Raw genomic sequence first — 23,830 nt, 5'->3', positions numbered from 1 at the left:
ACCTAAAATGCTTGTCGATCAAATGAACTGTCGACCAAATAAACTGTCGACCATATGAACTGTCGACCATGTCAGGTAGACCCATATATATATATATATATATATATATATATATATATATATATATATATATATATACATTAGTAAATACAAATTTATCTGTATGTACTTAGAAGTTTACTGATGGCATAGGCATTTTTGTCAGGACATTTTACTTTCTCAGATACATAGCCTCATTAACTTTCATCACAAGTGTTATTGTTAATCTGTTTCTCTTACGCTCTTCTTTGTTATTTCAGTGAAATGTAAATGTCCTATATTGTCAATGATACAAGGGTGTTAGCCTTCTAAAATGACCCATGGACACCTCTAAGGGAGTGCTGGGCACAGGTGGAGGTGACTGGCAATTGCATAAAAATGAAGTTTCTGTGGTAAATGTGCACGCATTTTGTGACAATTTGTTGGAAAGCACTTATAACAATTGACTAATGTATTATTCCTTGCTTGGTATAAACTGTCATTTGCCTGTTGTTTTGGGGGTGGGGGGGGGGGCAAGTTCCTTTTGTGTGTTGCCACAACCAAAAACTTTTTTAAACAGGTTTGCTCTTGTTAGTCCTTTTTTTGACTAAACATTGTTTTTTGTGTGACTGTGATATATTACAACCACATAACATTGACGTTTTGTGTTTCTCAGTGGGTAATATTTAAAAAACTAATAATACATGTATATAGAAGCAGGACTTTTATTTATGTGATATTTATGTGTAGTATCCTTCTTGTGTGTTTTATGTCACATAGGATTATGGCACCCAAGTGTCCCAATAACCACAAGCCCCCTTCAGTCCTTCAGTGACTCAGAGAAAGACGTGATCATCCAAGCCTTTCACCAACATGATGCCTTTTTCTTGAGAGAGAATGTGGGGATATTTCTGTCAGAATGCAGATCTGGAACCAGATAGTGAATGACATCAGTGTTGTAGGGGAGTGCGGCAGCTTTTATGATCAGGTGCGTAATAGGGCCACTGATATTATTTCATCAGTCTAGAGGAGAGAGGCTGCAGTGGCCCTTGGACAGCTGGCTACCGGGGTGCTTGTTACACAGCCACCACTGTCACAAAATGAAGAGTTCCTGTCAACTGTCAGGGATCCTGACAGCTTAGTGGAAAGTGCACAACAGCATGTGATTGATGTTGGTGCTGCTGTTTCAGGGACGACAAGTATGTCCCAGGAGGAGCTTCCAGGTAAGCTTACATATGTCAGGTTTTAACAATGTTTTGTATAGTAAAATACTGAAAATAATAGTTAACTTGGTTTAATTATTTTTTGGGAGAGACCTGTTTACAGATTGATACAGTTAACAACATGTTCTGGTTCATTACACATGGGCTTGGGGTGGACATGTTAGCAAAGTTTCAGTTAAGTTAATGGGCATATAAAGGCAACAAATTGGTCCCCCCTGTCTTATTGTTATTGTGATGTTGGTGTCTTTACCTTTTGCTTAACTTCTTCCAGGACCATCCTCCCTAGCAAGTGTGGAGTCATCCAGGACTATCTTCCCTAGCAAGCGTGGAGTCATCCAGGACCATCCTCCCTAGCAAGTGTGGAGTCATCCAGGACCATCCTCCCTAATAAGAGTGGAGTCAAACAGGACCATCCTCACTAGCAAGTGTGGAGTCATCCAGGACCATCCTCCCTAATAAGAGTGGAGTCATCAAGGACCATCTTCCCTAGCAAGCGTGGAGTCATCCAGGACCATCCTCCCTAGCAAGTGTGGAGTCATCCAGGACCATCCTCCCTAGAAAGTGTGGAGTCATCCAGGACCATCTTCCCTAGCAAGCATGGAGTCATCCAGGACCATCCTCCGTAGCAAGTGTGGAGTCATCCAGGACCATCCTCCCTAATAAGAGTGGAGTCAACCAGGACCATCCTCCCTAGCAAGTGTGGAGTCATCCAGGACCATCCTCCCTAATAAGAGTGGAGGCATCCAGGACTATCCTCCCTAATAAGAGTGGAGGCATCCAGGACTATCCTCCCTAATAAGAATGGAGTCATCCAGGACCATCCTCCCTAATAAGAGTGGAGTCATCCAGGACTATCCTCCCTAATAACAGTGGAGTCATCCAGGACTATCCTCCCTAATAAGAGTGGAGTCATCCAGGACTATCCTCCCTAATAAGAGTGGAGTCAACCAGGACCATCCTCCCTAGCAAGTGTGGAGTCATCCAGGACCATCCTCCCTAATAAGAGTGGAGGCATCCAGGACTATCCTCCCTAATAAGAGTGGAGGCATCCAGGACTATCCTCCCTAATAAGAATGGAGTCATCCAGGACCATCCTCCCTAATAAGAGTGGAGTCATCCAGGACTATCCTCCCTAATAACAGTGGAGTCATCCAGGACTATCCTCCCTAATAAGAGTGGAGTCATCCAGGACCATCCTCCCTAGCAAGTGTGGAGTCATTTGCACATGGTAAGTTGACCATTTTTATTTGAGCACTGATGAGCATTTGACAGAAATAAGCATTCAACTGTATGTGTGAGGTGGGTGTTAGGACTGTGTGTGTGTGGGTATTCCTGTTTTGTTTGTGATAGTGGCACCAGTGCTAGTTAGCATATATTAAATTGTAGTTTAGGTTTTAATTTTTTCCAGTGTTTGTTGCTTATTATCACAGGTGATCGTGACAGTGGACATGGAGGACTCTTACCACCTGATTTCAGAGTGTCGGCAGACGCTGATGATGATAGTGGCCAAACACAAGCACAATCAGGGCAGTGCAGAGGTTGAATCTGACACTAAGGTTGACATTCACCCACCCTTGTATTTCCATTGGACACAGCCAGTAGGCTTAGACATACCTATTCCAGTGAGCTCTCAGATGTTGGACAGGTGGAGGTGAGACAGTTGATCAGGATAGTGTGGCTACTGTGACTTCAGTGCCTGTTGACTCTGGTCATAGCCAAAGTGTGGGTGAGGTGCCATGCACAAGGGTTTTTAGGGGTGCTTGGAGGAGGCCTGCTGTCCACCCTCCACCTGATCCTGTTGTGTCTTTCTATGACACTCAATGTATGTTTAGGGTTGTCATGGAGGCACAGGCACATTCCAATAGGGCCTCTAAGGAAATGTTTAGGGTTGTAGATGTGTCACAGGCTGACATGCATGACTGCCTCCACTGTGTTGCCTGTTCAATGGATCAGATGAATGGCATGTTGGAATGGGCAGTACCTGTGATGGAACATCTGCTAGGAGGGGAATGTTATCTGATGTGTCCGTTCCTGATCACGCTGCCATGGTGGCACTACTTCCACTGCTCCATCGGTGGTTGAAGTGTCCAGACCCAGACATGGCAGGCCATGGGGTCATAGTTCTGGGCATAGTGAAGAGGAGAGCTTGTCCAGCAGACATCAGTCATGTTGAAGTAGCAGCAGTGCATCTGACCATGGGGGTGGACATGCCAGTGCAACTCCTGGCAAACCTAGTTCTTGTGGTCGGGGATGACAATGATGAACTGTCACCTCTACCATGCACAAGTCACACCTGTCTGACATACCAGCATGTAGAGCTAGCATAGAGCTTGACTGTATTCTTGAAGACACTCGCACACCAATTCACCTAGAGTGACCATACAGACACATGCACATAACAGTTACATAGGTCAGTCATGAGGCTTAAAGATCATTCTGTCTCAGTGGCCGTTTGATACTTTATCCAAATGTCTGCCTGCTTCTCTTTCTTACTCACACACACTCACTACCTTTTGTGTCAGCCTAGGCCTTCTCCCCCCTCCTGCCACACACACACACAGACACATACATACACACACACACACACACACACACACACACACACACACACACACACACACACACACACACACACACACACACACACACACAGCACTCTGTGCAAGTGATGATAACTGTGCCATATCCTCATTTTCTGTCTTTTGGATTCATGGATACACAATTCTTTTGTCTGATGCTCAGGGTGCTGACTTAGTGCTTAGTATGTCTGTGTTTGTGCTGCTGTTTTGCAGGTTTTTGTAATGTGTAAATTCCTCTCAACCTCTTAGACCAACAAACCTGGTCCAAGCCATAAATAAAAGTGGAACAAAGGCCCAACAATAGGGAGAATTTTTAAATATTTTGGTCTTACAAACTTAGAACGTTTATAGAATAACATGTTTTGCATTACCATATGATTTTATAAAGTCTGAAACTGAAATTTGTGTCATTATCTTCTAACTTCAGTCTTTAATGGTTTGCCAGTACAAAAGTATGAGGCCAAACTGTGGACATTCTGTGAAAATCTACACATTTGAGAGATGTGAATGTGTGAATCTTGGATGCTTGAGGCCTATTAGTTGATAGAGGATACGTGTATTGACATAAGTCAGTGCTGTCAAATATTGATGTAATTGCTGTAAAATCAACCACCTTATACTTACATTAGCAAGTAACAGTATGGAAGGACATGCCATTCATTTGTGTTCCCAGATTTATTTTTCTATTCCAGGTAAAATGCTTACCTTGGAAATCCAGCAGTTGCAAGAGTTTTAATTTGGGTCTGACTCTGTGTGATGTGAGCAGTACACAGCCACTACATGGGTAAGTAAAGGTTGTAAGCATTACCGGGCATCAATGTATGTGCTTAGGATGAAGGTTTTATCTCCTTAAGTGGTGAGTGTTCATGCTATCCATTGCCTGTTGGCCATTGTGAGGAAATATTGTGCACACCTATGTCTGCCTATACCCACAACAACTGGTTGTTCTCCCTCTGACTCCTCACCTGCGTGTGGCTGTGGTCACCTTCCCAGTGGTTGGATGTGTGGCCCTTCCCCTTGATGTTCCTGCTGAAGCTATTTTCTGAAGATAATATTGTGAAGGATGGCACATACGGTGAAATTTTCAGCACATACAGGGATTTAGCTGCAGGCCTCCCCAGATGTTTCTAGGCACCGGAACTGTGACTTCAGCAGCCCAAACACATGCTCTGGGATATTTCTTCTTTGAGTGTGTGTCTCATTATAGAGTTCTTCATTTGGTGGGTGTGCATTTCTGATGGGCATCATCAGCCACAGTTCCAGAGCATAACTTGCATCCCCCAGTAAATGACCCTGTGGGATATCCCCCTAGAAAACATCAGATACAGTTGAAAGTTGTGCCAGATTTGTGAGTCAGGGTAACTGACTGGTTGCCAGCACACACATTCAGGGTGATTCCCTTAGTGTTACACACAGCATGACAGTTAATGGAGTGGAAACCCTTTCTATTTATATTCCCAGGATAGTGATTTCATTTCTACATGTTTACAGCCTAAGGCACCCAGGACTTCAGGATAGTGTGCTACAAGGTAGAATTCCTGCATAGTTGTAGGTCTGTCCTCAGGAGTAAAGGGAAAATATAGGTAGACACTGGCATGTTGCAGCATAGCATTTATGAACTGGTGTAGGATCCTGGATGCTGATGCCTGTGATACCCCCACCGTATCCTCTGTGGGTCTTTATAAGGCTACATATACCATAGTCTCCAATGGTATTGGCTCCCCTCTGTTTGCACTTGCTGTCAGTTGAGGACAACTGAAGTTGCAGAATTCCTGTGTCTGTATCCACCCTGTAGCTCTCTACAATTTCTACATCATGCAAACTATGCAAAGTTAAAAGGGGTCTAAACACCTTTCTCTTCTTGGCTGAGGTGTATTAGCAGCAGCAGCCCAGACATGGGCTGGCTGCACATACACATGCACGAGAGCAGCAGCAGGCCCACAGCTCCTAACAATGTTTCTAGACTCCTTTCCTTGGTTGTATTCCAATAGGGTTTGGAATTCACAGGGTAAACCAGCACGCAGTCTACACATACTTTATAGCTTGCTGAATAGCTGCTCCATTTGGACTGGTTGATTAGCATACAATTCAGCTGCTTATGCTGTAGTTAGTGTACCATCTTGGACTAGTTAATTAGCATAGATTTCAGCTGCTTATGCTGTAGTTAGCGTACCATCTTGGACTGGTTGATTAGCATACAATTCAGCTGCTTATGCTGTAGTTAGCGTACCATCTTGGACTGGTTGATTAGCATACAATTCAGCTGCTTATGCTGTAGTTAGCGTATCATCTTGGACTGGTTGATTAGCATACAATTCAGCTGCTTATGCTGTAGTTAGCGTACCATCTTGGACTGGTTGATTAGCATACAGTTCAGCTGCTTATGCTGTAGTTAGTGTACCATCTTGGACTGGTTGATTAGCATACAATTCAGCTGCTTATGCTGTAGTTAGTGTACCATCTTGGACTGGTTGATTAGTACACAGTTCAGCTGCTTATGCTGTAGTTAGCATACCAACTTGGACTGGTTGAATAGCATACAGTTCAGCTGCTTATGCTGTTGTTAGCGTACCATCTTGGACTGGTTGATTAGCATACAATTCAGCTGCTTATGCTGTAGTTAGCATACCATCTTGGACTGGTTGATTAGCATACAATTCAGCTGCTTATGCTGTAGTTAGCGCACCATCTTGGACTGGTTGATTAGCATACAATTCAGCTGCTTATGCTGTAGTTAGCGTACCATCTTGGACTGGTTGATTAGCACACAGTTCAGCTGTTTATGCTGTAGTTAGCGTACCATCTTGGACTGGTTGATTAGCACACAGTTCAGTTGCTTATGCTGTAGTTAGCGTACCATCTTGGACTGGTTGATTAGCATGCAGTTCAGCTACTTATGCTGTAGTTAGCATACCATCTTGTACTGGCTGATTAGCATACAGTTCAGCTGCTTATGCTGTAGTTAGCGTACCATCTTGGACTGGTTGATTAGCACACAGTTCAGGTGCTTCTGCTGTAGTTAGCGTACCATCTTGGACTGGTTGATTAGCACACATTTCAGCTGCTTATGCTGTAGTTAGCGTACCATCTTGGACTGGTTGATTAGCATACAGTTCAGCTGCTTCTGCTATAGTTAGTGTACCATCTTGGACTGGTTGATTAGCATACAGTTCAGCTGCTTATGCTGTACCAGCTTGGACTGGTTGATTAGTACACAGTTCAGCTGCTTATGCTGTAGTTAGCGTACCATCTTGGACTAGTTGATTAGCATACAGTTCAGCTGCTTATGCTATAGTTAGTGTACCATCTTGGACTGGTTGATTAGCATACAGTTCAGCTGCTTATGCTGTAGTTAGCATACCATCTTGGACTAGTTGATTAGCATACAGTTCAGCTGCTTATGCTGTAGTTAGGGTACCATCTTGGACTGGTTGATTAGCACACAGTTCAGCTGCTTATGCTGTAGTTAGCATACCATCTTGGACTGGTTGATTAGCACGCAGTTCAGCTGCTTATGCTGTAGTTAGCGTACCATCTTGCACTGGTTGATTAGCATACAATTCAGCTGCTTATGCTGTAGTTAGCGTATCATGCTGGACTGGTTGATTAGCACACAGTTCAGCTGCTTATGCTGTAGTTAGCATACCATCTTGGACTGGTTAATTAGCATACAGTTCAGCTGCTTATACTGTTGTTAGCGTACCATCTTGGACTGGTTGATTAGCATACAATTCAGCTGCTTATGCTGTAGTTAGCGTACCAGCTTAGATTGGTTGATTAGCATACAATTCAGATGCTTATGCTCTAGTTAGCGTACCATCTTGGACTAGTTGATTAGCATACAATTCAGCTGCTTATGATTTAGTTAGCGTACCATCTTGGACTGGTTGATTAGCACACAGTTCAGCTGCTTATGCTGTAGTTAGCGTACCATCTTGGACTGGTTAATTAGCACACAGTTCAGCTGCGTATGCTGTAGTTAGCGTACCATCTTGGACTGGTTGATTAGCATACAGTTCAGCTGCTTATGCTGTAGTTAGCGTACCATCTTGAACTGGTTGATTAGCATACAGTTCAGCTGCTTGTGCTGTAGTTAGCGTACCATCTTGGACTGGTTGATTAGCATACAGTTCAGCTGCTTATGTTGTAGTTAGCTTACCATCTTGGACTGGTTGATTAGCATACAGTTCAGCTGCTTATGCTTTAGTTAGCGTACCATCTTGGACTGGTTGATTAGCATACAGTTCAGCTGCTTATCCTGTAGTTAGCGTACCATCTTGGACTGGCTGATTAGCATACAGTTCAGCTGCTTATGCTGTAGTTAGAGTACCATTTTGGGCTGGTTGATTAGCATACAGTTCAGCTGCTTATGCTGTAGTTAGCGTACCATCTTGGACTGGTTGATTAACTCACAGTTCAGCTGCTTATGCTGTAGTTAGCGTACCATCTTGGACTGGTTGATTAGCATACAGTTCAGCTGCTTATTCTGTAGTTAGCGTACCATCTTGGACTGGTTGATTAGCATACAGTTCAGCTGCTTATTCTGTAGTTAGCGTACCATCTTGGACTGGTTGATTAGCATACAGTTCAGCTGCTTATGCTGTAGTTAGCATAGCATCTTGGACTGGTTGATTGGCACACAGTTCAGGTGCTTATGCTGTAGTTAGCGTACCATCTTGGACTGGTTGAATAGCACACATTTCAGCTGCTTATGCCGTAGTTAGCGTACCATCTTGGACTGGTTGATTAGTACACAGTTCAGCTGCTTATGCTGTAGTTAGCGTACCATCTTGGACTGGTTGATTTGCATACAGTTCAGCTTCTTATGCTGTAGTTAGCGTACCATTTTGGACTGGTTGATTAGCATACAGTTCAGCTGCTTATGCTGTAGTTAGTGTACCATCTTGGACTGGTTGATTAGCATACAGTTCAGCTGCTTATGCTATAGTTAGCATAGCATCTTGGACTGATTGATTAGCATACAGTTCAGCTGCTTATGCTGTAGTTAGCGTACCATCTTGGACTGGTTGATTAGCACACAGTTCAGCTGCTTATGCTGTAGTTAGCGTACCATCTTGTACTGGTTGATTAGCATACAGTTCAGCTGCTTATTCTGTAGTTAGCGTACCATCTTGGACTGGTTGATTAGCATACAGTTCAGCTGCTTATGCTGTAGTTAGCATAGCATCTTGGACTGGTTGATTGGCACACAGTTCAGGTGCTTATGCTGTAGTTAGCGTACCATCTTGGACTGGTTGATTAGCACACATTTCAGCTGCTTATGCTGTAGTTAGTGTACCATCTTGGACTGGTTGATTAGCACACATTTCAGCTGCTTATGCTGTAGTTAGCGTACCATCTTGGACTGGTTGATTTGCACACAGTTCAGCTGCTTATGCTGTAGTTAGCGTACCAGCTTGGACTGGTTGATTAGTACACAGTTCAACTGCTTATGCTGTAGTTAGCGTACCATCTTGGACTAGTTGATTAGCATACAGTTCAGCAGCTTATGCTATAGTTAGTGTACCATCTTGGACTGGTTGATTAGCATATAGTTCAGCTGCTTATGCTGTAGTTAGCGTACCATCTTGGACTGGTTGATTAGCATACAGTTCAGCTGCTTATGCTGTAGTTAGGGTACCATCTTGGACTGGTTGATTAGCACACAGTTCAGCTGCTTATGCTGTAGTTAGCGTACCATCTTGGACTGGTTGATTAGCATACAGTTCAGCTGCTTATGCTGTAGATAGCGTACCATCATGGACTGGTTGCTTAGCATACAATTCAGATGCTTATGCTGTAGTTAGTGTACCATCTTGGACTGGTTGATTAGCATACAATTCAGCTGCTTATACTGTAGTTAGCGTACCATCTTGGACTGGTTTATTAGCATACAGTTCAGCTGCTTATGCTGTAGTTAGCGTATCATCCTGGACTGGTTGATTAGCACACAGTTCAGCTGCTTATGATGTAGTTAGCATACCATCTTAGACTGGTTAATTAGCATACAGTTCAGCTGCTTATGCTGTTGTTAGCGTACCATCTTGGACTGGTTGATTAGCATACAATTCAGCTGCTTATGCTGTAGTTAGCGTACCAGCTTGGATTGGTTGATTAGCATACAATTCAGCTGCTTATGCTGTTGTTAGCGTACCATCTTGGACTAGTTGATTAGCATACAATTCAGCTGCTTATGCTGTAGTTAGCGTACCATCTTGGACTGGTTGATTAGCACGCAGTTCAGCTGCTTATGCTGTAGTTAGCGTACCATCTTCGACTGTTTAATTAGCACACAGTTCAGCTGCTTATGCTGTAGTTAGCGTACCATTTTGGACTGGTTGATTAGCATACAGTTCAGCTGCTTATGCTGTAGTTAGCGTACCATCTTGGACTGGTTGATTAGCATACAGTTCAGCTGCTTATGCTGTAGTTAGCATAGCATCTTGGACTGATTGATTAGCATACAGTTCAGCTGCTTATGCTGTAGTTAGCGTACCATCTTGGACTGGTTGATTAGCACACAGTTCAGCTGCTTATGCTGTAGTTAGCGTACCATCTTGGACTGGTTGATTAGCATACAGTTCAGCTGCTTATGCTGTAGTTAGCGTACCATCTTGGACTGGTTGATTAGCATACAGTTCAGCCGCTTATGCTGTAGTTAGCATAGCATCTTGGACTGGTTGATTAGCACACAGTTCAGCTGCTTATGCTGTAGTTAGCGTACCATCTTGGACTGGTTGATAAGCGTACAGTTCAGCTGCTTATGCTGTAGTTAGCGTACCATCTTGGACTGGTTGATTAGCATACAGTTCAGCTGCTTATGCTGTAGTTAGCGTACCATCTTGGACTGGTTGATTAGCACACAGTTCAGCTGCTTATGCTGTAGTTAGCGTACCATCTTGGACTAGTTAATTAGCATAGATTTCAGCTGCTTATGCTGTAGTTAGCGTACCATCTTGGACTGGTTGATTAGCACACAGTTCAGCTGCTTATGCTGTAGTTAGCGTACCATCTTGGACTGGTTGATTAGTACACAGTTCAGCTGCTTATGCTGTAGTTAGCGTACCATCTTGGACTGGTTGATTAGCACACAGTTCAGCTGCTTATGCTGTAGTTAGTGTACCATCTTGGACTGGTTGATTAGCATACAGTTCAGCTGCTTATGCTGTAGTTAGCCTACCATCTTGGACTGGTTGATTAGCATACAGTTCAGCTGCTTATGCTGTAGTTAGCATAGCATCTTGGACTGGTTGATTAGCATGCAGTTCAGCTGCTTATGCTGTAGTTAGCGTACCATCTTGGACTGGTTGATTAGCACACAGTTCAGCTGCTTATGCTGTAGTTAGCGTACCATCTTGGACTGGTTGATTAGCATACAGTTCAGCTGCTTATGCTATAGTTAGTGTACCATCTTGGACTGGTTGATTAGCATACAGTTCAGCTGCTTATGCTGTAGTTAGCGTACCATCTTGGACTGGTTGATTAGCATACAGTTCAGCTGCTTATGCTGTAGTTAGCGTACCTTCTTGGACTGGTTGATTAGCACACAGTTCAGCTGCTTATGCTGTAGTTAGCATTCCATCTTGGACTGGTTGATTAGCATACAATTCAGCTGCTTATGCTGTAGTTAGCGTACCATCTTGGACTGGTTGGTTAGCATACAGTTCAGCTGCTTATGCTGTAGTTAGCGTACCATCCTGGACTGGTTGATTAGCAGACAGTTCAGCTGCTTATGCTGTAGTTAGCATACCATCTTGGACTGGTTGATTAGCATACAGTTCAGCTGCTTATGCTGTAGTTAGCGTACCATCTTGGACTGGTTGATTAGCATACAGTTCAGCTGCTTATGCTCTTGTTAGCATAGCATCTTGGATTGGTTGATTAGCACACAGTTCAGCTGCTTATGCTGTAGTTAGCGTACCATCTTGGACTAGTTGATTAGCGCACAGTTCAGCTGCTTATGCTGTAGTTAGCGTACCATCTTGGACTGGTTGATTAGCATGCATTTCAGCTGCTTATGCTGTAGTTAGCGTACCATCTTGGACTGGTTGATTAGCACACAGTTCAGCTGCTTATGCTGTAGTTAGCGTACCATCTTGGACTGGTTGATTAGTACACAGTTCAGCTGCTTATGCTGTAGTTAGCGTACCATCTTGGACTGGTGGATTAGCATACAGTTCAGCTGCTTATGCTGTAGTTAACGTACCGTCTTGGATTGGTTGATTAGCATACAGTTCAGCTGCTTGTGCTATAGTTAGTGTACCATCTTGGACTGGTTGATTAGCATACAGTTTAGCTGCTTATGCTGTAGTTAGCGTACCATCTTTGACTGGTTGATTAGCATACAGTTCAGCTGCTTATGCTGTAGTTAGCATACCACAGCGGTGTTTACTATTTTTGTGCATCTCTACATGGTGTGTAGAGCTGCGTACTGAATAGAAAATGATGCGTACATGGTTTTAGCTGACTGTGTAGGCTTTGTCGACTCTTTAGATCATTCATAATGCGCTAAAAGTCATTCCTATCATTTGAAACACCCAAATACAATGCTAGGTAGCTCACAGCAGGTAAAATGAGCCTGGATAAATACAAGAATACAGAAGAAAAAAAATCCAGCTCAAGTAACTCCACTAAAACTTGTAAAAAAAAAACAAAAAAACATATATATATATATGTTTAGTAAGCACAAGCTTTCACACATACAAGTGCTTCCTTATGTATTTAAAAAATAGACATACAAATAAAACAATCCTATCAAATACAATCAATTAAAATACTTAATGAGAACAAATCACCTTCTAACATGTCTTAATTTTACGACCAACTTTAAAGATACAGTTTAATTTAAACCAATATACTGATCTGCCCTGAGTCTTAGAATCTATTTATATTCAGCTTTTTCAGTTAGAGCTACTATGTCACCCCCTCTTAGGTTTTGCTTAATTACTTGCAAAGCAGCTAAACAAAATTGATAATGTTCACCCTTCTCAATAATATGCTTGCTGAGAGCATTCTGAGTGCACCCTCTTTTAATATCGGATTGATGCTTACATAAAAAGCAGGACAGATGTTGCATATAGCTAAATACATCACATGAACAGTATCATTATTGGCAAAAAACATGCAGAAAGTGTTACTTTTCATAGTTGGATGCACAAAAGATTGTATCATAGATATATACATGCAAAAGGATCATTTATAACAAGATTCAGTTCCTTTTCATAGAAACATAGGAGGTTACTAGGTTAGTGGCCCTGGGGCTCTTACAAGCCTAGCCAAGAGGTTATCCCCAAAAAAGAAACCTTAGTCAGCATCTGTCACCCCTGTCAGTGAGGGATACAGGTTGAATCCTTGGGACAAATTTGTGGTTTCCCATTCACTCATCAAGGTTGAGGGTCAGCAAAGTACTCTGTTTGACATGTATGGAAAGTCTATTCCAGAAACGGGGGAGCCTCTGGGAGACAAATCTGTCTCTCCAGCAGGTTTTGTTAATGTTGCATATTAGATTTAGGCCTATCAAGTGGGTAATGCGCAGGGAGTTAGACTTGTGGATATGGAGCATCTCTAGTAGGGCAGGGTCCAAGACTGCCTTGTAGGTGAGACACAGATCACCTTTGAACAATCTGTATGATACTGAGTAAAGTCTCAAGCAGTATCTTAATAAACATTAGCTATGCTCCTGCTCTAAACCTGACTAAATTTTTGGAATACCTGTTCATTTATACTATGCAATGTGTTTTTATTAAGTGTGCTATATCTTAAGTCTTTGACTGCATAACTCAGATGTCTCTACTGAGCTTGTAAACTTTAATTGTATATTTTTTATGCTTATTCTTGTAACTACCTTTGGAGCTTTTCTCCCTGGGCCTCTGTTGAAAATGGACATGTATCCAGTCAGACTTTCCCGGTCAACAAATGGAAAATAAAATAAATAAATAAATAAAGTGATAGTGATTTGAACCTGTCCACATAGCACAGGTGTTGGAGGTCATGGATTCTCTTTGTGAGGTATTTCTGTGGCCTTTCCTATTGGTGCAGGTGTTTGGAGAAGTACATACCAAATGGACCATTATACTCTATAGCTCTAATGACGGAGGAGTACAGAGAGGTAATAACTTCCTTTTTTCTGGATGCAATCCCTTTTCTTATGAGATAAACCAAGTAAAAGGCTTTTCTGACCACTGCTGCCACATGATGGTCGAATGTGAGATTGTTGTCAACCCGTGTACCCAAGTCTCTCACCACGGGTTATCTGCTTAGGGGGTTGCTGTTCATGTGGTAATCAGTAGGGGCCGTGTTTTTGCTGAACAGTATGATAATACATTTTTTGCATTTAACTTAAGGCCATGACTTTGGCACCAGTTATTTGTAGCAGTGAGACCCTGTTGCAGTATGTTAATGTCATTTGGGGACTCAGTGACAGCACCCAACTTACAGTCATTTGCAAACTTGGTCCACCACAGGCCCTTTGTCTTTGTCTGGACCTCTGAGAAGTAGATGCCAAACAGTAGGGTCCCAGAACAGACCCCTGGGGAACACCACTAGTGACAAGTCTGCTGTTGGAGGTGGTGGCACCTACTTTGACCTTGTGGGTCCTATCTGTGAGACAGTTAGCCACCCATCTGATGAGACAGGGATTAACACCAATTTGTGTTAGCTTTTCACTGATGCCCGAGTGGGGGATTGTGTCATAGGTCTTGGCCAGGTCAAGGTAAGCTGTATGTACTGACTTTCCTAAGAAGTCAACTAGGTTCAATAGGCAAGATCTGCCCCTGTTGAATCCGAATTGGGTGGGGGTTGAGTGCTTGGAGATTGCCTATGTCCTTGTTTATGAGATCCATAATAATAAGCTCCATGGCTTTACAGATCAGACTTGTCAAGCTAATGGGGGCGATAGTTTCCCAGGTCAGTAGTGGCACCACCTTTGTGCAAGGGGATGACAATGGCAGTTCTCCACTCTACTGGAATGAAGCCTGTAATTAGTCTGTGGTTGAATAGGCTGAAAATGGGCCACTGGCTCATTTGGGCCAACCCGGTTAACAAATGTCAAATAAATAAATAAAAATAAATAAATCAGCTTGTACATCCTTAAATCAGCTTGTACGTATTTGACTATATCTCTTATATGTAATATTTATTTGTTCCTTTTAGGATAGCAGCTGTTTAAGTGACTGCTGTGAAGCAAAACTGATCAACTACAGGCCTTTGTTGATATTTGTAAGCTTGCAGCACAGACATTTTACTAATAACTGAGAATTGATTTAAAGCAGATACAAATATAAAGAAAGTAAATTTTACAGGATAAAGTCTTTTTTATTATGACATAAATACAAAGGAGATAGTGGAGCAGTTGTAAGAAAAATTCTTAGTGTTTTACAATTTATTTATTGCATTTGTGAAAGTCCACTGGGCCTGAGAAGAGCCCATTTTCAGTGGAGGCCTGGGGAGAAAAGCTCGACATTTAATTACATGCAAATAAAATGTTACACAATAAATACAGTGTATATAAGAAAGTAGTAGCACATACAAAAAGAGTAATTACATAGAATAATGTGATAACATTGACTCATTTGATAAAACAGTGGAGAATTATTTGCTACTCTGGTGCCTGTGAGAATGGAAAAGTTTAAATATGTAAGTAAGATTATTAGCAGAGAGAAGAATTTAGAATAAAGGGTGAGAGAGGGAGGCAGAAGGCTAAGAAGGGGATAGCAAAGGCTAAAGTGACAGCAAAAGAAATTGGTTTGAATGGGGGAAGGGGAAGATAGGCTAGTTATAGCGTGTGACAGAGTAAGAATTCAGAGAGAAGGTTAGGTTTTTGGGGTTGTCAGTAGGGGAGCAGGTGCATATCCAGTGTGAGGAGAGATGCAGTTTAAGGGATTTTTTAAAGGTAGTGGAATTGCTGATAGCCCTAAGAGAGGCAGAGAGTTTATTCCATAGCATGGAGACAGTAAAAGAATATAGCATGTCGCCAGCTAAAAGTTTGGTTTATCAATGTTCAATAGCATTTTGTTTCCTGACCTTAAGAGTCGCTTAGGATGGTACGTGGTCAGAATGAGGGAGATGGCTGGGCAGGCTGAGGGGTCGTAAATAAGTTTATGGGCAGTAGGTAGTTGTAAATAAGTGAGGTGATGAGGGAACTCAAGCCAATTTAGTTGGTGTAGTGAGGAACAGTGGTAGGTGGAGTACTTAGCATATGTAGCAAATCTGGCAATTTTGTTGTAGCAAAAGTTGTTTTACTTTTAGAGAGGACTGAATGTTGCTGAGGATGGGGGCACCATATAGGGCAGTTGGAAGCAGGAATGATGAGGCAAGAGCCTTTTTTGCAGAGTTGCTGAGAAAGTAGTTGTGCCTGTAAAGAGCTCCCAGTTTTTGATTTTTTTTTATGTTATTATGGGTATGAAGGTCAAAGGTTAACTATCATCAATGATGACACAGAGCGATTTGGTACTGGGAATGACATTGATAATAGAACTATTTTATGATCAGACAGAGAATTCAGACGTGTTAATTTGGCTGGATTTCTTTGGGGTAAATATTAAGAGTTTAGTTTTATTGGGATTAAGGGCGAGATGGTTTTGTGACATCCAGAATTCAGTTGAGGTAAATGCTTCCTGGGTAAGTTGCTGTAGTACAGAGGCAGATTTAGAAGAGCAGATTATAGTAGAGTCATCTGCATATTGGATAACAGTACTATGGGCTAGGGAAGTGTGGAAGTCATTGATGAATATACTGAATAGAAGGGGACCCAGTAGAGAACCCTGGGGTACCCCTGTAATAGTACTGATGATGGGGGAGGAGGAGTGCTGACAAATAGTAGATTGTTGCCTATTACTGAGACAGTTGTGGAAACCAGTGAAGGGTGGCGGGAGAGATGCGAAGGTTGGAGAGTTTAATAAGTAGAAGGGGAATGGGAAACTATGTTGAATGCTTTTGATAGATCAAGAAAGAGTGCAGATAAAATGAAACTATTTGAAAAGCAATATACCTATCATGAACAAAGGTAGAGTGTTACTGTCAATATTCTGTTTAAAACAAATTGTGTAAGCTGTTAGAATATTATATCCATATTAAGCAACCCAGCTATAAACTAGAAGATGCATTTTTCCATCTACTGAACCATATCAGCTCCAAGTTAGTTTTGCAGGGGATAGTAGTACTGACTGGACCTCTCATCCTCTGTGCATGACCTACTGACCTACTGTGAGTATATAACCTTAACAAGTTGATAGGTCTTCCAATGCACCTTGACAAAAAAAAATAGATAGAAAAGGAATACTTGACTGGACACTGTCATATGTTTAGTTTCACTTCAATGGGAATCCTAACGGACTCAGTACTTTATCCTCATTTCATGTTTGTAATCCATAACCAAAGTAAAATACATAGCAGCCATGGGTACCTCAAGAAAACACAAGGAATATGAACAAAGTAGACCAAGAATCATTAAATAATTTTATTTGTGGCATAATCTGGAGATGCTTAAGCCAGCTGTCAAGTGTAGCTAAAGTGGTTTAACTGCTTTGTCCAGACAATTATGGGGATTCTATCGGGGAGAGAAGGAGCTTAGGTGAACCACACCATTAAGTATGTTCTGTGAAAACAGTGTATGCTGCTGGCAATCTTAGTGCATTCAGAGATTTCCAGAGTGAATGATGTAGAAATTAATTTTGTTCTGAAAGGCTCTTGATTAAAGGTAAAGTAGTTGCAATCAAACTACACAGTGCTGGTGCAGACTGCAGGGTGATGACAAAAGCCACTTATAACATGTTGCATTTGAACTGTGAGTTGAAGCTAGTTCCAAGCTGTGGACTTTTAATATGGGCTTTTTGACACTGATTTGTGAGGCTATCTTTTGAGGTCTTTTCAGCACTGAAAGAGTTCCAGAGAGTAGCAGCAAAACAGCTGAAAGGCTAGCTAGATGTTCAGTGTTATAGATAATAGTCTGGGGTGCTACTGAGCAGAAACATGGCAGATAACTGAATTATTGGATAGCAAAACACCTCAAAACCAAATGTCCTCTTCATGGGCGACTTCATAGTGAGGCACACAGATGTCACACTTACCAAGCTGGACAAGGTCACAGTCAGCTGCCTGTCAGGTGCCAGGATCTGTCAGATCACACAAGCACTCAAGTCACTCAACAACAGTTACTCTTATGACTCATACACCAAAAGTCGCCCAAAGAAACAACAATAAAAAACGCTGAAAGGCAGAATGAAGCCTGCGGACACTCAGAGTACTGAAAACACAATTCAAACACAATTCAAAAAGCCGGTAATAGCGTAAAATAATTTAATTTCCGCTTTCGTCACAACTTCATCAGAATACAAAAAACACTAATACTAAAACACTTTAAATAACCCGTTCAATCAACCAATTAACAATTCATTATATATGAAACAATAAAACAAACATTTATTAAAAATGAGACATAAGAACTCATTCACGAAAAATAAGCTCTTAAATCCATACCAGGAATTTTGTTAATAGTTAATTTACGATCTTTTAGAAAACATTTCACATTGATGCTCTCATTTAACCCTGGGTGAATATCAGATCTTAATTTAACCTGCCACAGGCATTCTCTTTGTTCAATATAATTTTTAAAATCGCCTGCCCTCTTGTCTGATACACACTTCTCTAATACTGAGAATAAAAATTTATTAAATCTGACACATGTAATGGAATGCTTGTATAAGGCATTATTACTATCTTTAACTTTAATAGCATATAGATGTTCTTTGATGCGGGTTGCTAAGGATCTAGTCGTCATGCCCACATAAAATGCGGGACAAGAGGAACAAATACTAACATAAACAACTCCTGTGGTGTTACAGTTTATGAAGTCAGAAACTTCAATAATCTTGTCAGAAGTAATAATATCTATATAAGGTCCTTCTGAGATGTACCTACAAGTTTTGCAGTTTTGGCAACGGAACATACCTTTTTTACTAATCATAGAAGTAGGCTCCTTCCTGTAATTATGTTCAAAAATATTTTTTAATGTATTGGTTTTGCGAAACGGAAAGTATGGCTGATTTCCCAATATTTTAAAGATCTCTCTGTTACCTTGCAACACTTTCCCAATGCAACCCGCATCAAAGAACATCTATATGCTATTAAAGTTAAAGATAGTAATAATGCCTTATACAAGCATTCCATTACATGTGTCAGATTTAATAAATTTTTATTCTCAGTATTAGAGAAGTGTGTATCAGACAAGAGGGCAGGCGATTTTAAAAATTATATTGAACAAAGAGAATGCCTGTGGCAGGTTAAATTAAGATCTGATATTCACCCAGGGTTAAATGAGAGCATCAATGTGAAATGTTTTCTAAAAGATCGTAAATTAACTATTAACAAAATTCCTGGTATGGATTTAAGAGCTTATTTTTCGTGAATGAGTTCTTATGTCTCATTTTTAATAAATGTTTGTTTTATTGTTTCATATATAATGAATTGTTAATTGGTTGATTGAACGGGTTATTTAAAGTGTTTTAGTATTAGTGTTTTTTGTATTCTGATGAAGTTGTGACGAAAGCGGAAATTAAATTATTTTACGCTATTACCGGCTTTTTGAATTGTGTTTGAATTGTGTTTTCAGTACTCTGAGTGTCCGCAGGCTTCATTCTGCCTTTCAGCGTTTTTTATTGTTGTTTCTTTGGGCGACTTTTGGTGTATTTGTGAACTTGGTTTTTCGACCCATGGCAGAAGCGGCGGATGATACTCTAACGAATTTGTCGGTGCATTCCACACCGACATCCAGGATGGACAAAGAACCTGACAAATTTAACCATTTGTTTCTTTCTACGCTTATGGACATACAAAGTGCTTTAAAATTTTTGGTGGCAAAAGCTAGTAATTCTACTGAGACTGTTGCAGCTCTCAGTCCGATTGGGGCATCCAACAAATTACCGGCAATGTCAATTCCAGATAGGCCAGTATCTACTGACTTGAGAACAGCCGTTAATCCAGGAGCAGTGACAAACATTAACAAAGGTAGTAATACCAACTGTGCTGGACTGTTAGATCACTGTGACAACCCTTTTAACATATACAAAGGGACTTTGCCTACAAATGATGATAATTTTATGAGTTCTCAACGAGACCTTTTACTCAAACTTCTTAAAAGGTATAAATCCCTTGATTTAGAAAACTGTTATTTTGTGAAATGCATCGAATTGGGGATAGTCCCTAAAGGTTTGCGTTTTTTTAAATGCCCTAATGGTATTAATATAGGGCATCCTATGTTTGACTCTCTGATTACATTCTTTAACGAAGCAGGTCTTCATTTTTTGCAGTTACTTATAGACAACAATGTAGAAAAAATGTCTTTAATTCTTAATGACATCAAAGAATTGGAGTCAGCTTTTAAAGAACGCATGCATGGTGAAGATTTGAATTCGTTATACAGTTTTTTTTCTAAAGAGCTCTTTGAACATTCTAAGATAGTTACCAACAGAAAGCAGTCTAAAATGGAGAGAGACATAGTGTGTTATCGTAACAGAACGACTTATAGTCATTTTGTTTCTAATCAGAGGAATCGTGATGTTCATTCGCAAGGACAGTCTGTTCATAAGTTTCACCGAACAGAAGCCACTAAGGGTATTCAGTCCAATTATCCAATTGTTCCGTCAAGAACAACTGCCATTAGGACTGATTATAGCAAAAATTCCAGCAGTTATAATACTGAATTTCCGCCACTAGCACCCACTAGTTCTTCCTGTATTGACATCTTAAGAGATGATCTTCCAGACAGGCAAGCTACTAGTAGTGATATATTTAATCCTGCGGCCAGGAATTTGTTTGATGCTTCTATCATTAATAAAACAAAAAAGCCAAATGATATTGATGAACCCAATGCTTGTTATAAAAATAAAAAGAAAGGTCCTGAAGTGGATAACGTTAAGAGCTCTATTTTAACTAGAAGTCGTACTTTTTGGGCTCGAATTCGTCGGGGGACGAATGTTAAACAACAGTCCAAACACTCCAGACAATTTTGCCATTGTTAATTTGTCTGGACATTCTTTTAGTGAACCTGAGCTGAAAGTTCTCAATTATGGTTTGAATTTCATTCCAAATAAGAGGGCGAACTTTGGCAAAACCATAATTGATTTGAAAAAATATACAAGGAAATTAAATCTATCTTTTTTAATGAATGACATTCCTGAACATAATGTTTACTTCAACAAACCTTCCTGTTATGCGCCTAGTCTTCATCATACCATCAAGACTTTCGAAGATGTATGCATTAAGGACATTGAATATTTATTTAAGTCAAACATTCATTTTTATGACAACCTAACAAAAAATGAAAGGAAAGCCTTGGGTAATTTGAAATCACTCTCAGGCAAATTAAGATTTATGAAGAGTGATAAGGGGTCTAATATTGTTGTCATGGGACATGACCAATATAATACGGCCATGTTAAAATTATTGAACAACATTGACGAATATGAATTAGTTCCTTATCATGCAATATTAAAAAGTTTTAGGTCTGTGCATGCACATTTGTATGATGCATTAATGTCCAGTGAGATTAATTTAAAGATATACAATTTTTTGTTACATAGACAAGCCGAAAATAGGTGTCATTTTCGGAGTTCCAAAAACGCATAAAAATATTTCTGATCCCCCATTACGTTTGATAGTGTCTTCTCCACATTCAGTGACTGAGGGTATTTCCCTCACCATTGATGCACTATTGGGACCCTTGATTTGTGATAATACATCTTATATCAAGGACTCCTGGCATTTTTTGGAAAAAATACAATTTTTTTCAAATAGAGCATGTGCAAATATATTTGATGTATCCAAACACATTATGTTTACTATGGATGTTGTTAGTTTATACTCATGTATTCCCCATGAAGAAGGGGTGGATGCTGTTCGTAATTATCTTACTAATAAGAATCTATTTAATAATTCAATTATTATAGTTATATGTAGATTCATGGAGATCATCTTAGAAAATATTTTTTTTATGTTTAATAAAGAATATTATAGACAAAAACGTGGCGTGGCCATGGGGTCATCTGCAGCACCTGCCTTTGCTAATCTAGTAATGGCATGGTGGGAAATGGTTTCTTTTACAGTTTTGAAAGAAAAATTTAATATTTTTTTCTATTGTAGATTTATTGATGATTTATTTTTTATTATTGAAGGAAATACAGATACTGTATATTCATTTATTAATATAGTCAATTCTCTTTCAAGTTATATCAAGTTCACACTAGGTGATGTTGGAACAGCAGTTAATTTTTTGGATACAAATATTTGGTGGGACAATGAAGAGCAAAAATTCCATAGTAAAATTCATAGAAAGGCAACTTTTACGAATGGATACTTACATAATAAAAGTGGACATCCTACATATATTAAGAAAAACATCCCAAGAGGGCAATTTATCCGTGCCTGTCGTATGACTACTAAAGAGGAAATATTAATTTCTGAATTTTATTTTATTATTAATTTGTTTATTCAACGTGGATACGAAGAACAATTTTTAATTGATATAGCTTATGAAGTATTTAACAAATGATTTAATCAATTTCCAGCTATTTTACTTGATGAAAAAATTATTTTTAGTAATGCTACAAAATTAAATAATAGCAATAACATCATTTGTTCTCTTGATATGAGTATGGATAGTTATTGAATAAAAAAAGCCATCCAAATTAATTGGAAAGTGTTGCAAGGTAACAGAGAGATCTTTAAAATATTGGGAAATCAGCCATACTTTGCGTTTCACAAAACCAATACATTAAAAAATATTTTTGAACATAATTACAGGAAGGAGCCTACTTCTATGATTAGTAAAAAAGGTATGTTCCGTTGCCAAAACTGCAAAACTTGTAGGTACATCTCAGAAGGACCTTATATAGATATTATTACTTCTGACAAGATTATTGAAGTTTCTGACTTCATAAACTGTAACACCACAGGAGTTGTTTATGTTAGTATTTGTTCCTCTTGTCCCGCATTTTATGTGGGCATGACGACTAGATCCTTAGCAACCCGCATCAAAGAACATCTATATGCTATTAAAGTTAAAGATAGTAATAATGCCTTATACAAGCATTCCATTACATGTGTCAGATTTAATACATTTTATTCTCAGTATTAGAGAAGTGTGTATCAGACAAGAGGGCAGGCGATTTTAAAAATTATATTGAACAAAGAGAATGCCTGTGGCAGGTTAAATTAAGATCTGATATTCACCCAGGGTTAAATGAGAGCATCAATGTGAAATGTTTTCTAAAAGATCGTAAATTAACTATTAACAAAATTCCTGGTATGGATTTAAGAGCTTATTTTTCGTGAATGAGTTCTTATGTCTCATTTTTAATAAATGTTTGTTTTATTGTTTCATATATAATGAATTGTTAATTGGTTGATTGAACGGGTTATTTAAAGTGTTTTAGTATTAGTGTTTTTTGTATTCTGATGAAGTTGTGACGAAAGTGGAAATTAAATTATTTTACGCTATTACCGGCTTTTTGAATTGTGTTTGAATTGTGTTTTCAGTACTCTGAGTGTCCGCAGGCTTCATTCTGCCTTTCAGCGTTTTTTATTACTCTTATGACTCTGTCATAGTACATGTTGGGGTGAATGACTTGAGACATACCTGTCTCGACTATATGAACAAAGACATGACTGAACTCTCAGGTTATGTGTCCCAGGCAGGTATGGAGTCTACTTTATACGCTCGAAACACAAAAAACCCGAATCCAAATAGTGCGAAACAAAGAGCGAACTGCGAATACGTTGAATGTACTAAAGTGCGAAATTTAAAACCTCGAACCGTCATAGTCGGCTAAACCACCACCCGCAACACACTACCTACCCAAACACATACATACACTAACCAAAACCCTACTTCTAACCCTAAATTAAAGCACCAAAACCCTACTGCTAACCCTACACTAAACCCCACATACGCAACTATCTATGCACTATCCTTAAATCCTCCGTAACCCTAAGGTCTGTAACTACCACACACTTCCC

General features: G+C 39.9%; 1 protein-coding gene across 1 annotated transcript in view; it reads left to right on the top strand.

Moving 5' to 3' along the window:
• Nucleotides 1–23,830, top strand: part of LOC122806230 (copine-8-like) — a 4,689,459-nt gene that overhangs the window by 3,788,080 nt on the left and 877,549 nt on the right. The gene's annotated exons all lie outside the window — the stretch shown is intronic.

Source organism: Protopterus annectens, chromosome 7.part0 (genome assembly GCF_019279795.1).
Source record: "Protopterus annectens isolate FY-2018-M chromosome 7.part0, PAN1.0, whole genome shotgun sequence".
Lineage (NCBI taxonomy): Eukaryota > Metazoa > Chordata > Ceratodontiformes > Protopteridae > Protopterus > Protopterus annectens.
Note: the sequence above shows the minus strand (reverse complement) of the source record. Positions and strands in the feature narration are given on the sequence as shown.